Source organism: Phascolarctos cinereus, unplaced genomic scaffold (assembly GCF_003287225.1).
Source record: "Phascolarctos cinereus isolate Bilbo 61053 unplaced genomic scaffold, phaCin_HiC Scaffold_2;HRSCAF=192, whole genome shotgun sequence".
Lineage (NCBI taxonomy): Eukaryota > Metazoa > Chordata > Mammalia > Diprotodontia > Phascolarctidae > Phascolarctos > Phascolarctos cinereus.
In genome coordinates, this window is record NW_027555625.1 from 325,200,506 (window position 1) to 325,211,509 (window position 11,004).

Genomic DNA, 11,004 nt, shown 5'->3' on the forward strand with positions numbered 1-11,004 from the left:
TAAATTTATTGGGAAGGGATTTGATTACGAAATTAGCTATTCGGTTGGTAACTAGGGGAATCCGGATAGTCCCAGTGAATGTGTTGGTCTTAAAAGAGGAAAAAGAACAAATTCATCCCAATGTGTGGGCCGACCAACCAATAGGGGGAGGGTTAACATAACTCCTGTTAAGATCAAATTGAGGGAGCCCATTACAGTGGTGAGAGTAAAACAATTCCCTATGTCCCTAGAGGTAAGGCGAGGACTTAGGCCGGTGATTCAGGGGCAATTGGAAGGGGGATTTCTCGAACCCTGTATTTCCCCCATCTTGCCGGTCTGGAAAGGGGATGGAACATATAGACTAGTCCAAGATTTGAGGGAAGTTAATAAGGTTGTACTACCATCCCACCCAGTGGTTCCTGACTCCTACAGGATCCTGGGAAGAATAAATGAACGCAGTAGGTGGTTTGGTGTAATTGATTTAAAAGATGCATTTTAGACCCTAGTAGTAGGGACATCTTAGATTTCCGAATGGGAGGATCCCGAGACTGGGAGGAAGCAGCAGTATAGGTGGTGCGTTCTGCCCCAGGGGTATACTGAATCACCAAATTTATTTGGACAAGTCCTTGAAAAAATCCTGGAAGGATTTAGAGCTCCCCTTGGGACACAAGTATTACAGTACGTAGATGATTTGCTGGTGACAGGTAACAAGAGAATAGAAACTAGTGAGGGCTCAATCAAATTGATAAACTATTTGGAATCAGAGGGTTTGAGGATTTCCAAGCATAAATTACAATTTGTGGAATGAGAGGTGAAATATCTGGGACACTCAATCAGTGAGGGACAGAAGAGGCTGGGCCCGGAGTGGGTGGCAGGAATCCTTCAAACTCCCCTCCCAAAAACAAAGAGGGGACTCAGAAAGTTCTTGGGGTTAGTAGGGTACTGTAGAAATTGGATTGATTCATATACGTCCTTCACAAAACCTATGTACCAATACTTGTTGGAGGAAGAACCAGAGCAAATTAGATGGGGCCCTGAAGGGGAGGGGGGATTTAAGAAGTTGAAGGAAGTCCTCACCTCCCCACTTCCCTCCCTGGAGAAACCCTTCCATTTATTTGTAAATGTAGACAAAGGAGTAGCACTGGGGGTCTTGACCCAAAAAAGGGGAGGCCAGAAGAGACCTGTGGCTTTTTTATCAAAAATCTGTGGCTAGAGGGTGGCTCACCTGTATTCAAGCAGTAGCAGCTACTGTTATACTGGTGGAGGAGAGTAGAAAGCTGACCTTTGGGGGAAGCTTGATAGTGAGCGTTCCCCATCAGATCTGAGCCATCCTGAATCAAAGGGCAGGGAGGTGGCTTACAGATTCCAGAATTCTCAAATGTGAAGCCATATTACTGGAGAAAGATGATTTAATACTATCACAAGATAATAATTTAAGTCCTGCCTCTTTTCTGACTTCAGGGGGTGGAGATGCATCTGAGTTAGAGCATTATTGTATTGACTTTATTGATCTTCAAACCCAGTCTGGGAGGATTTACAAGAATCCCCGATTCCCAGAGGAATCAATTTATTCATTGATGGTTCCTCTAGGGTGGTGGAAGGGAAAAGAAGAAATGGATATGCTATCATTAATGGGGATCTTGGTTGAGACAGGAAGTTTACCAAAAAATTGGTCTGCCCAAATATGTGAACTATATGCCTTAAACTGGGCATTAAAGTTATTAAAAGGAAAGGAGGGCAATGTTTACACTGATTCAAAGTATGCCTGGAGAGTGGTACATATTTTGTGGGAAATCTGGGAAGAAGGGCGAATGGTTAACAGTAAAGGGAAGGAATTAGCACATACTACTTTAATTAGTCAGATCTTAGAGAATCTAATGTTGCCTGAGGCCATAGCAGTAATACATGGAGATGGTCATCAATCTGGGCAGTCCTTTGAGGCCAGGGGCAATTGCCTTGCAGATGAGGAAGCAAAAAGGGCAGGAATGGCAGAACTTGAGCTGCTTAGTCACGTATTAGTTCTAATCCCCTCTTTTCTTCCGAGTCTCCCTTCTCCCTCCTTTACCTAGGAAGAAAAACAGAAGGCGCTGGCATTGGGGGCACAGGAAAAAGACGGGCCATGGCTCCTCCCAGATGGAAGACAGGTACTAACCAGAGCAGGTATGAGGCGGGTCCTTCGACATTTACACCAGGGTAGTCATTGGGATGTCCAGAACCTGTGTGATGCCATCCTGACTTGGTACGTGTCTCCTGGTCTTTATACCTTGGCTCGGCAATTGGTAAATGGGTGCCTTGTATGTTGAAGGACAAACAAGTCTGTGTTATGCCAGACTCCAGTAGGGGGGAGGCCCCCAGGTCTCATACCTTTTCAGAGCATCCAGGTGGATTTCACCGAGCTACGCCCTGTAGGACCCCTCAAATACCTACTGGTCACAGTGGACCACTTAACTTCTTGGGTCCAAGCCTTTCCTTTGCCACGCGCCACTGCTCCTGCGGTGGGAAAAATTTTACTAGAGCAAATAATTCCAAGGTATGGAGTGGTAGAACGGATTGATTCGGGCCAGAGGACCCATTTCACAGCCAAGGTTCCGCAGGCTCTAGCCCAAGCCTTGGACATTACCTGGGAGTTTCACACCCCCTGGCATCCTCCCTCTTCCGGTAAGGTTGAAAGGATGAATCAAGAGATTAAGAAACAACTTACTAGGTTAGCCTTAGAAACCCAATTGCCCTGGACCAAATGCCTGCCTCTGGCCCTTCTCAGAATCTGAACCAAACCCCGCAGGGACATAGGGCTCTCTCCTTATGAACTTTTGTATGGACACCCTTACCCTGGGAGAGAGGAAGAGAATTGGGACACTCTGTTTGAACAGAAGGATAAATTCTTAAGAGAATATGTATCTTCCCTGGCAAAATATTTGAATGCTCTTCAGATAAAGGGACTAATCGCTCAGACCCCACCATTGGGATTCACAGTCCACAGCTACCAGCCCAGAGATTGGGTCCTGATCAGAGTTTGGAAGGAGGAGAAGCTTACTCCCACCTGGGAAGGTCCCTTTGAAGTTTCGCTGACCTCAGATACTGCCATTTGGACTAAGGAAAAAGGCTGGGCTCATTACACGAGAGCAAAAGGACCGGTGGATCCCCCTTCAGTGTGGACTGTTGAATCCAGACACCCTGAGGACCTGAGACTGCATCTCCGGTGGGGACCTCCTAGAGGGCTGGACACATGAACGATAAGGGCTGGAAGTGCTTGGGTGGTGTGATCATCATAGCCTTAGTGCTGTTGCTCCTTTTTGTATTAGGCATTTTTATCTTTTCGCCAAAGAATATTTCCCCTCTCCCCTCTGGTGTTGTAATCAGAGTGTGACGCCATGGGGGTTCCCTTGATTATTTTCTTATTGAGCTTGTCCTCCCTTTCCTTTCCAGTTCCAATCCTCTGGCTCCCCAGGGACAATAGCTTCCAAAACAGATTATAGCCAATACCTTTAACCTCACTAATTGTTGGATATGTGGAGGGCCACAGCCGTTAGAATATTGGCCTTGGGTCCCTGTTCCCCTGAAGCCAGAATGGCTCATTAGTAATAAGTCAGTAGTTAATAATGGGACAGGATCCTGGGAGGGATGGGAAGAACACTCATGGCCCCTTGCTGAGAAAAAGAAGGGGTTATACTGTCTGAATCAAACTTAGGGAAAGACCCCGTTAGGAGAGGGTAGCTGTGAATGGGCCTTCATGAGGCTCTTAAGAATCAGATCGTATAACTGCACTGAGATTCAACGGCAGTGGAACAAAACAGATACCCCGGACTTAATCACAATTTTGGGGAACTCCACGCTGATCAAATTAAGGGAAGAAATGTCCCAATGTAGGGGAGCGAAGGGAACCATTGAAGTCCCATATATCGAATGGGGGTGGGCCAATGAAGCTGGTGGAGAGAGGGGCTATTTCCAAGAGTATTGGAGTAAGATGAACAGAATCGGAGATCCCCTCACGACTAGCTGCAGGTGGGAAGAGAGTGTGACACTGTGGAAATGTCAGTATGAGAACGGGAGTGAGGGTGGGCCACTAGGACCCAGAGACGGAGAATGTTACCTGAAAGTGGGGAATTATTCTGCTATGTTCCGTCACCAACAGCCAGCTTTGAGGGGGCATTATTGGATCTGTGGCCTCACTGCTTATACTCACCTTCCTGTTAATTGGACCGGGATATGCTGTATTGGATTAGTCTGTCCCAAATTCTTTTTCCTTTCAGGACAAGGAGGCAAACATTTGGGGGTACAAGTATATGATGATTTAGAATGGAACAAGCAAGATTGATACCTCCATTGCTAGGATGGGAAATGCAAATGGGTGGGGAGATACTGGGCCCCCTGAAAGGATTATAAAGGAATATGGACCTGCTTCTTGGGTGCAGGATGGGAGCTGGGGGTATCAGACCCTGGAAATATATGATTAACAGGATAATCAGACTTCAAGCAGTAGTAGAAATCATTACTAACCAAACTGCTATGACTACTGACCTTCTATCTGTTTTTTTGTAGACCAAAGTCGGGAGGCTATCTTACAACGTAGGCTAGTCTTGGATTATCTCTTAGCTGAGGAGGGAGGTGTCTGCGGGAAGCTGAACCTGTCCACTTGTTGTATGAAAATAGATGATGTGGGACAAACCATTAGAGATGTTAACAAGGAAATCAGAAAAATCACCCATGTTCCAGTGCAGACCTGGTCCTCTTCATTTAATACTCCCTGGTGGTCCTGGTTTGGGGGTATTATGGTTTTTGTTAATAGCAAATAAGTGGAGTCATACTACTTCCAGTATGTGTCCCTTACATGGTGCAGTTAATTACTACTACTGTACAAAAGACCCTCTCTAGAATGATTACATTAAAAGAGCCTGTCAGTGAGTCTATAAGACTAATGATATCAAGGAATGAAGAGTGGATGACAGGAGGAAGGAGGGGCAGATCTTGATGAAATAGCAAATTGGGAGGCTGAAGAAACCCACCAGTTTTGATGTGAGAAACTTTCAACTATGAAATGAGAGGGGGGAACTGTGTGGGACAACTGAAAGTTTCTCATATAAAATGGAAGATATGCTCCAAAAATGTAGTAAGGCTTTAGTATAAGCTGGGCCTAAGTTTCATTTTCCTGTAAATCTTATGTTTTTGGGGGAATAAGGTCCTGTACCAGCTGCCCACCCGCTCCCTTGTTTTGTACCTTATCTTTGACAAATAAGGCAATCCAAGTTTGTTTTTGAGTAAAATGTATCTCTTAGTTCCTGGGTAAAGTTGTTTGTCTCTTACCTCATCATGTCTGAGGGTATATAACTGCTTATTTGCTGCTCATGTCTTGCCTCCCTACTCCAGTCCGCTCTGGGTAGGTGATGCCCAGCTCTTGCTTGAGACTTGCTAGAATAAAACTTCTGTTTTCTACCTGGAGAAACCTTTGAGTTTTTATTTGGGTAAGTGGTCTTTATCCCACTCAACTCATCTCAGAGTCAGGATGGGATGCTCCTCCAGTCTCCAAAACCAAATTAGTTATAATTCAGTCTAACTCATAGCAGGAGCAGATAACCTTTTTAAGGGACAGAGGGGAAGAGAAGGGATCTCACAAACAACCGTAGGGTCTTGAGACCTTAAGAGAAGCTTGGGAACTTTTGCCTAATAAGAAGCTGTTTCATAATCACCCTTCAGGCGTGGAGTACTGAGCCCCCTTGTGAGTGACCTTGGGCATGTTATCCAAGCTTGTTGAGCCCCTCAGTATTCTCATTTGTACAGCAAGCTTAAAAATCCTGCATTGGCGGCAGCTAGGTGGAGCTACGGCCTTGGAGTCAGCAGGACCTGAGTTCAAATCCAGCCTCAGACACTTGACACTTTGTTAGCTGTGTGACCCTGGGCAAGTCACTTAACCCTGCCTCACCAAAAAAAAAAAACAAAACCAAAAACAAAATCCTGTGTCCATTGCAGCATGGACACATCATTAGTATCTACTGGGATCATTGACGAAATGCTCCATAAATTTGAGTTTTTAGCTTCATTTTTATCTTTCTGTGTCTTTCTAAAAAAAAGGTAGATCCCTATGGGCTGTGTGACATTGCACCAGCTTCAGTGCCTCAGGAATCTAAGACTTTAAATTGTAGGGCTGTTTCCATTCTTCACTGGTAAAGGGAGTTTCTCACCAGGGACCTCCCTATGTTAATGAGAACAGGTCCACGTTTCCAATTCAGAAAAGAAAAATAAAAAGCCTGCCTGGTTTTTTTATATCATTTTAAATTCTCATTTCTCCTTCATCAGTGGTCCAGAAGATCTCCCAGAAGTAATCCCAGAGCCCTCCAGAGATTGTTCCTGATCGTCCCTCTCAGGAGGCAGAGGAAGATCACAAGAAAACAGGTCCGAGATAATAAAAACAATAGCTGAAATTTATATAGCTCCATAAATCACTTTATGGTCATTGATCTAGCTATTCCTTTTATAGTGAAACATTTTGGGGAAGGAATGTTAGATTTAATCAGTCAGTCAAAAAACATTTATTAAGCACTCACTAGGTGCTAAATGTGGCATGATTCCAAGTTCATTCAAGATCAGGGGACCCAAGCTGGAATCCCAGCTCTGATACTTACCTACCCAAGTGACCTCTGGGAGATTAATTAACCTGGATGGGCTTTTGTTTTTTCATCTCTAAAATGAAGGATTTGGACTAGATGGACTCTAAGGCCAGCTGTACTTCTCTGATCCTTACAAGAAACACCCTCAGTGACTGGGAAATTCAGTTCAGTAAACATTATTATTGAAGCATGTATTATGTGCTTCAAAAATGAAGACATGGGGAAGTTTGCAGTATAATGTGGGGGGGCGGGGCAAGGGGTTATGAGGGGAAGGAGGCTGTGAGGAAAAGGAGCAGATAGCTATTAGCACAAAGTTGAATGGGATCTAAGGAAAAGAGCCAAAATACTGGGAGAAAATTTGAAAAGGGAGAGATCACTTTCATGGTATGTTTTTTTTTGGGGAGGGGGAAGGGGGAAAAGGAAGGAAGCCTTGAATGAATGAACAAAAAGCATTTATTAAGTGCTGGCACCTTGTTAAGCCTTGGGGATACAGGATCAAAATCCAGAGTATCTATCCTCAAGGAATTTACAATCTAATCTAACCTAGGGAGAAAAAAGATTTTTGAGCCTGGTGGCCAAGGCTGGGTATTTGGCCAAGAAGTCATAGGGATGGTTGCCTTTTTTTTAATATTAACTGGTGCTTAATAATTGATTCATATATACTTATCGATCAACAAGCATTTACCAAGGGCTTTACTCTCTCAGGTACTTTGTCACTGGGGACAAGGAAAAAAAAAACAAGAAAAAAGAAAACTAGCTCCTGCCCTCAAGGGTCTTATAGTCTAATATACTTAAATAGGTAGAAATAATACAAGATACTCGAAGAATAAACCGAAGGTAACCTTCGTGGGGGGAGCACTAGCAGTTGAGGAGGACTGGACAAGGCCTGTAGCAGAAGATGACATTTGAACTGAGTCTTGAAGGAAGCCAGGTATTCTAAGAAGAGGAAGTGAGGAGGGGGCATGGGAGACAGCCAGGGCAAATGCTCGGAAGTAGGAGATAGAGAGTTGGGATGATAGAACATTAACGTAATTTGTGAGGAAAACAAACAGCCAATAACAGCAACACAAAGCAAATAGGCCGGTAGAGCTGATAGAGAACGGGTGTAAGGAAGTAAAGTTGAGGATAGTAAGGGGCCAGGATGGAAAGAGCCTTCTGCGTCTGGCAAGAGTTTGTATTTGATTCTGGAGATGATAGGGAGCTATTGGAGTGTTTTGAGGAGTGTGAGTATGTATGTGAGCGTGATGTAGTAAGACCTAACTATGCCTTAGGAAAGTCACTCTGACAGTTGAGGGAAAGATGTATTGGAATGGGAAAGAAAGAGACTTGAAGCCCAGAGACCAAGGATGAGCATGAGGCAATGAAGGCCTGAGCCAGGGTGGCTGTATTAATGGAAAGATAGAATCAGGTGCCACACATCAAGATAGAAATGACAAATTTAGCAACTGATTGGTTATGTGGAATGAGTGTGGGTTAGGAGATGATGCCATCCAGCTTGTAAACATGGGGGACTGGAGAGATGGTGGTGCCTAGAACGAGGAATTGAGAAGTTTGCAAGACAAGTGGGCTGGGGATGAGGGGAAGATGTTGACTTTGAGATGCCTACGGGCATCCCCTTTCATTCTAGTGACTGTCTTCTGTTGATTATCTCCAATTTAACCTCTCTATAGCTCGTTTGTACATAGTTGTCAGGACTGGTATTTGCCTTTCTTTGTATCCCTAGCACATAGCACATTTTATTGTTGTTGTTCAGTTGTGTCTTGGAGTTTTCTTGGCAAGGATACTGGAGTGGCTTCCCCTTTCCTTCTCTGGCTCATTTTATGGGCAAGGAAACTGAGGCAAACTGAGTTAAGTGACTTGCTTAGGGTCACATAGCTAGTGAGTCCAGATTTGAACTCATGAAGAGAAGTCTTTCTGACTCCAGACCTTGTGCTGTATCCATTGTGCACCACATAGTTGCCCTACCTGGCATTCAGTAGGCACTTAGGCAGTTGATGATTTAGGAGTGGAAAATTTCAGGACAAAAATCCTGGATATATGCATTGTCATATCATGTGTGTATTAACGTATTGTGAATGTCACATGTGTTGTCTCCTTATAGACTGTGAGCTCCCTGAAAGCAGAGACCAGCTTACTTTTTTTATTTGTTTACACAGTGCTTAGCAAATAGTGCTTAATAAATGTTATGTCCATTCATGTATAGATCTGAGAATCATCTTTATATCCCCATTTTATGGAAATGTTAGCTATTACTGTGATAATGATGAATTTTAGAAAAGTGACAGTATTTTGAGCTGGAAAAATCTTTAAGGGATACATGAGTCTAACCCCTTCATTTTATAAGCTCTGAGATCCAGAAAGGGGTTAGTGACTTGGATGAAGCCTCATGTGGAAGTGAAACCATTTCAGCATTTATTTCTGGATGCTCTGTAGGCAATGATACCCCTACATTTCAGGGGTGAGTTTCTCTACCTGTTTTCTAGCATTTTCCAGGTGCTTAGTGATCTGGAAAAGCCCAGGTATGGGTGAAACTCCCATGACAGAGTTAAGAACTTGGCCAATTACCTTACAACCTGCTGAAGGCAAGTGTGTCCTGAGTATTTTATATGGTCACAATTCAAGTAGTAGCCAAGCCCCAAGGTTGTAAAGTGGATAGAGTGAGGTGGTGTCACTCAGGAAGAACTTCCAGAGGGTGAAGAGGTCAAGGTCTGAAAGGGGTTTAGATGTCAACAGGGAGACTCAGGGTAAGCAGAAAAAAAGGCAGATGGCTAGAGCTGGGCAAAGTTCAGGCTGGACAGAGGGATGGATAGGGAGGGAACTGGGAGGAGGCAGAATGGTAGGGTTAAGGCGCCCCAAAGGCATTATTAGCTGGGCCTGAGCCAGTTCCAAGATCTACCCTGTCTTCCCCTTTCCCCAAGCCAAAGTGAGTATGACTTTAGGGGAAGATCTGAAAGGATGCCATTGGAGATAGACAGTTTTGGCTTTATGTAAAGTTGCATTATGCAAATTCACCTTTGGAGAAAGAATTCTGAAAGAAATCTACATTCCAAATAAACACCTGTTATCTTTACTGTACAATACTGTGCTCTCTCTGTCCATTTCTGCTCCTCAGCTCAGTGATCCGTGACCTCCCACCAAAAACCCTAAAAAAAATCCCCTCGAAGTAAAAAGAAAACAGAGACTCAGAGACCACCCCTGCCACTGATAAGCTAGGGTTACATATGAGGCTAATTCAAGGTTGTCTTTCACTGGATTGAGGTACTGTGATCTATCAAAGCAGGCCTCCCCCATCCTTCTTCTCTGCTCTCTGTTCCCCACCTTCCCTAAGATAAGCAACTGGGGCTTTGTCCTGAGGCTGGGAATTGGGAAGGCACCTAGTACTATCCTGAGGGTACTTCTTCCCATCCTAACTGAAGCTGCTTTATCCCAGGGGGACGTCCTTCCTCCCCTCCTCCTAGGGTATTAGCAGCAGTAACTTCAGCTGAGGGCAGGTAAGCCTACAACTTCATGATTCTTCCACATACCAAAATTTCTACTTGTATCTCTGCTGGTGTGTTTAAAGTACACTTGGGATGGCCTGGGAGTGAGTCTCCTTTAAACACAGGCAAACTGAGGAATCAAGAAATAGGTAAGAGTAGTGAAGGAGGTGGATGATTGGGGCAGCACTGTATGTAACATCAGGAACTTGTTCAAATCTTGATTCTGCTTCTCTGTGACTTTGGGTGAGTTATATTGCTTAAGCCTCAAGTTTCCTCATGTGTAAAATGGGGGAGGAGGGTGGAGATGACCTCTCAAATGCCTTCTAGATCTAATTCCTACCACCCCTGTGGTTCTGTCTTCATCCCCAGGGTTTAGCACAGGGCCAGGCAGATAAGCTTTTAGTAGATGTTTGTTGATTGATTGATTGACCTGGCTTCCTAGCTCTACCTCTGACTTGCTGTGTGACTGTAGGCAAATCCCTTTCCTTCTCTGGGCCTGTTTTTCTACTCTGAGAAATTCTAGGCCTGTCTACTCCTATGGTCAGAAGAATATGAGACACTCATTGAATATAATAGCTTAGGACTGAGGGGAATCTGGTTGTACTCTACTGTCTTGGCAAACACAGATGCTAGTGGTGGACATGAGACTTAACTATATCCCTGCCTTCAGAGATCAGCTTTTCTAGCCCTTACAGTTTTATAGTAAGGCCCATAGAGGGGAAGGTCACAAAGAAAGCAATTGTCAGTACTTGAACTCAGGTACCTGATTTCCAGCTCTGGGTTCCTTCCAAACAGAAAACCAACCAGAAAAATGAGAGGAAGAGGGTCACTGGGGGAGATGGAGACACAGATCAGGAAATTAGGGCTCTTATCTGCTTCCCAGGACTAGTCATTCCCCCCTTGAGATATCAAGGCAGAAAAAAGCTCAAGTGCAGGGCCTGTGG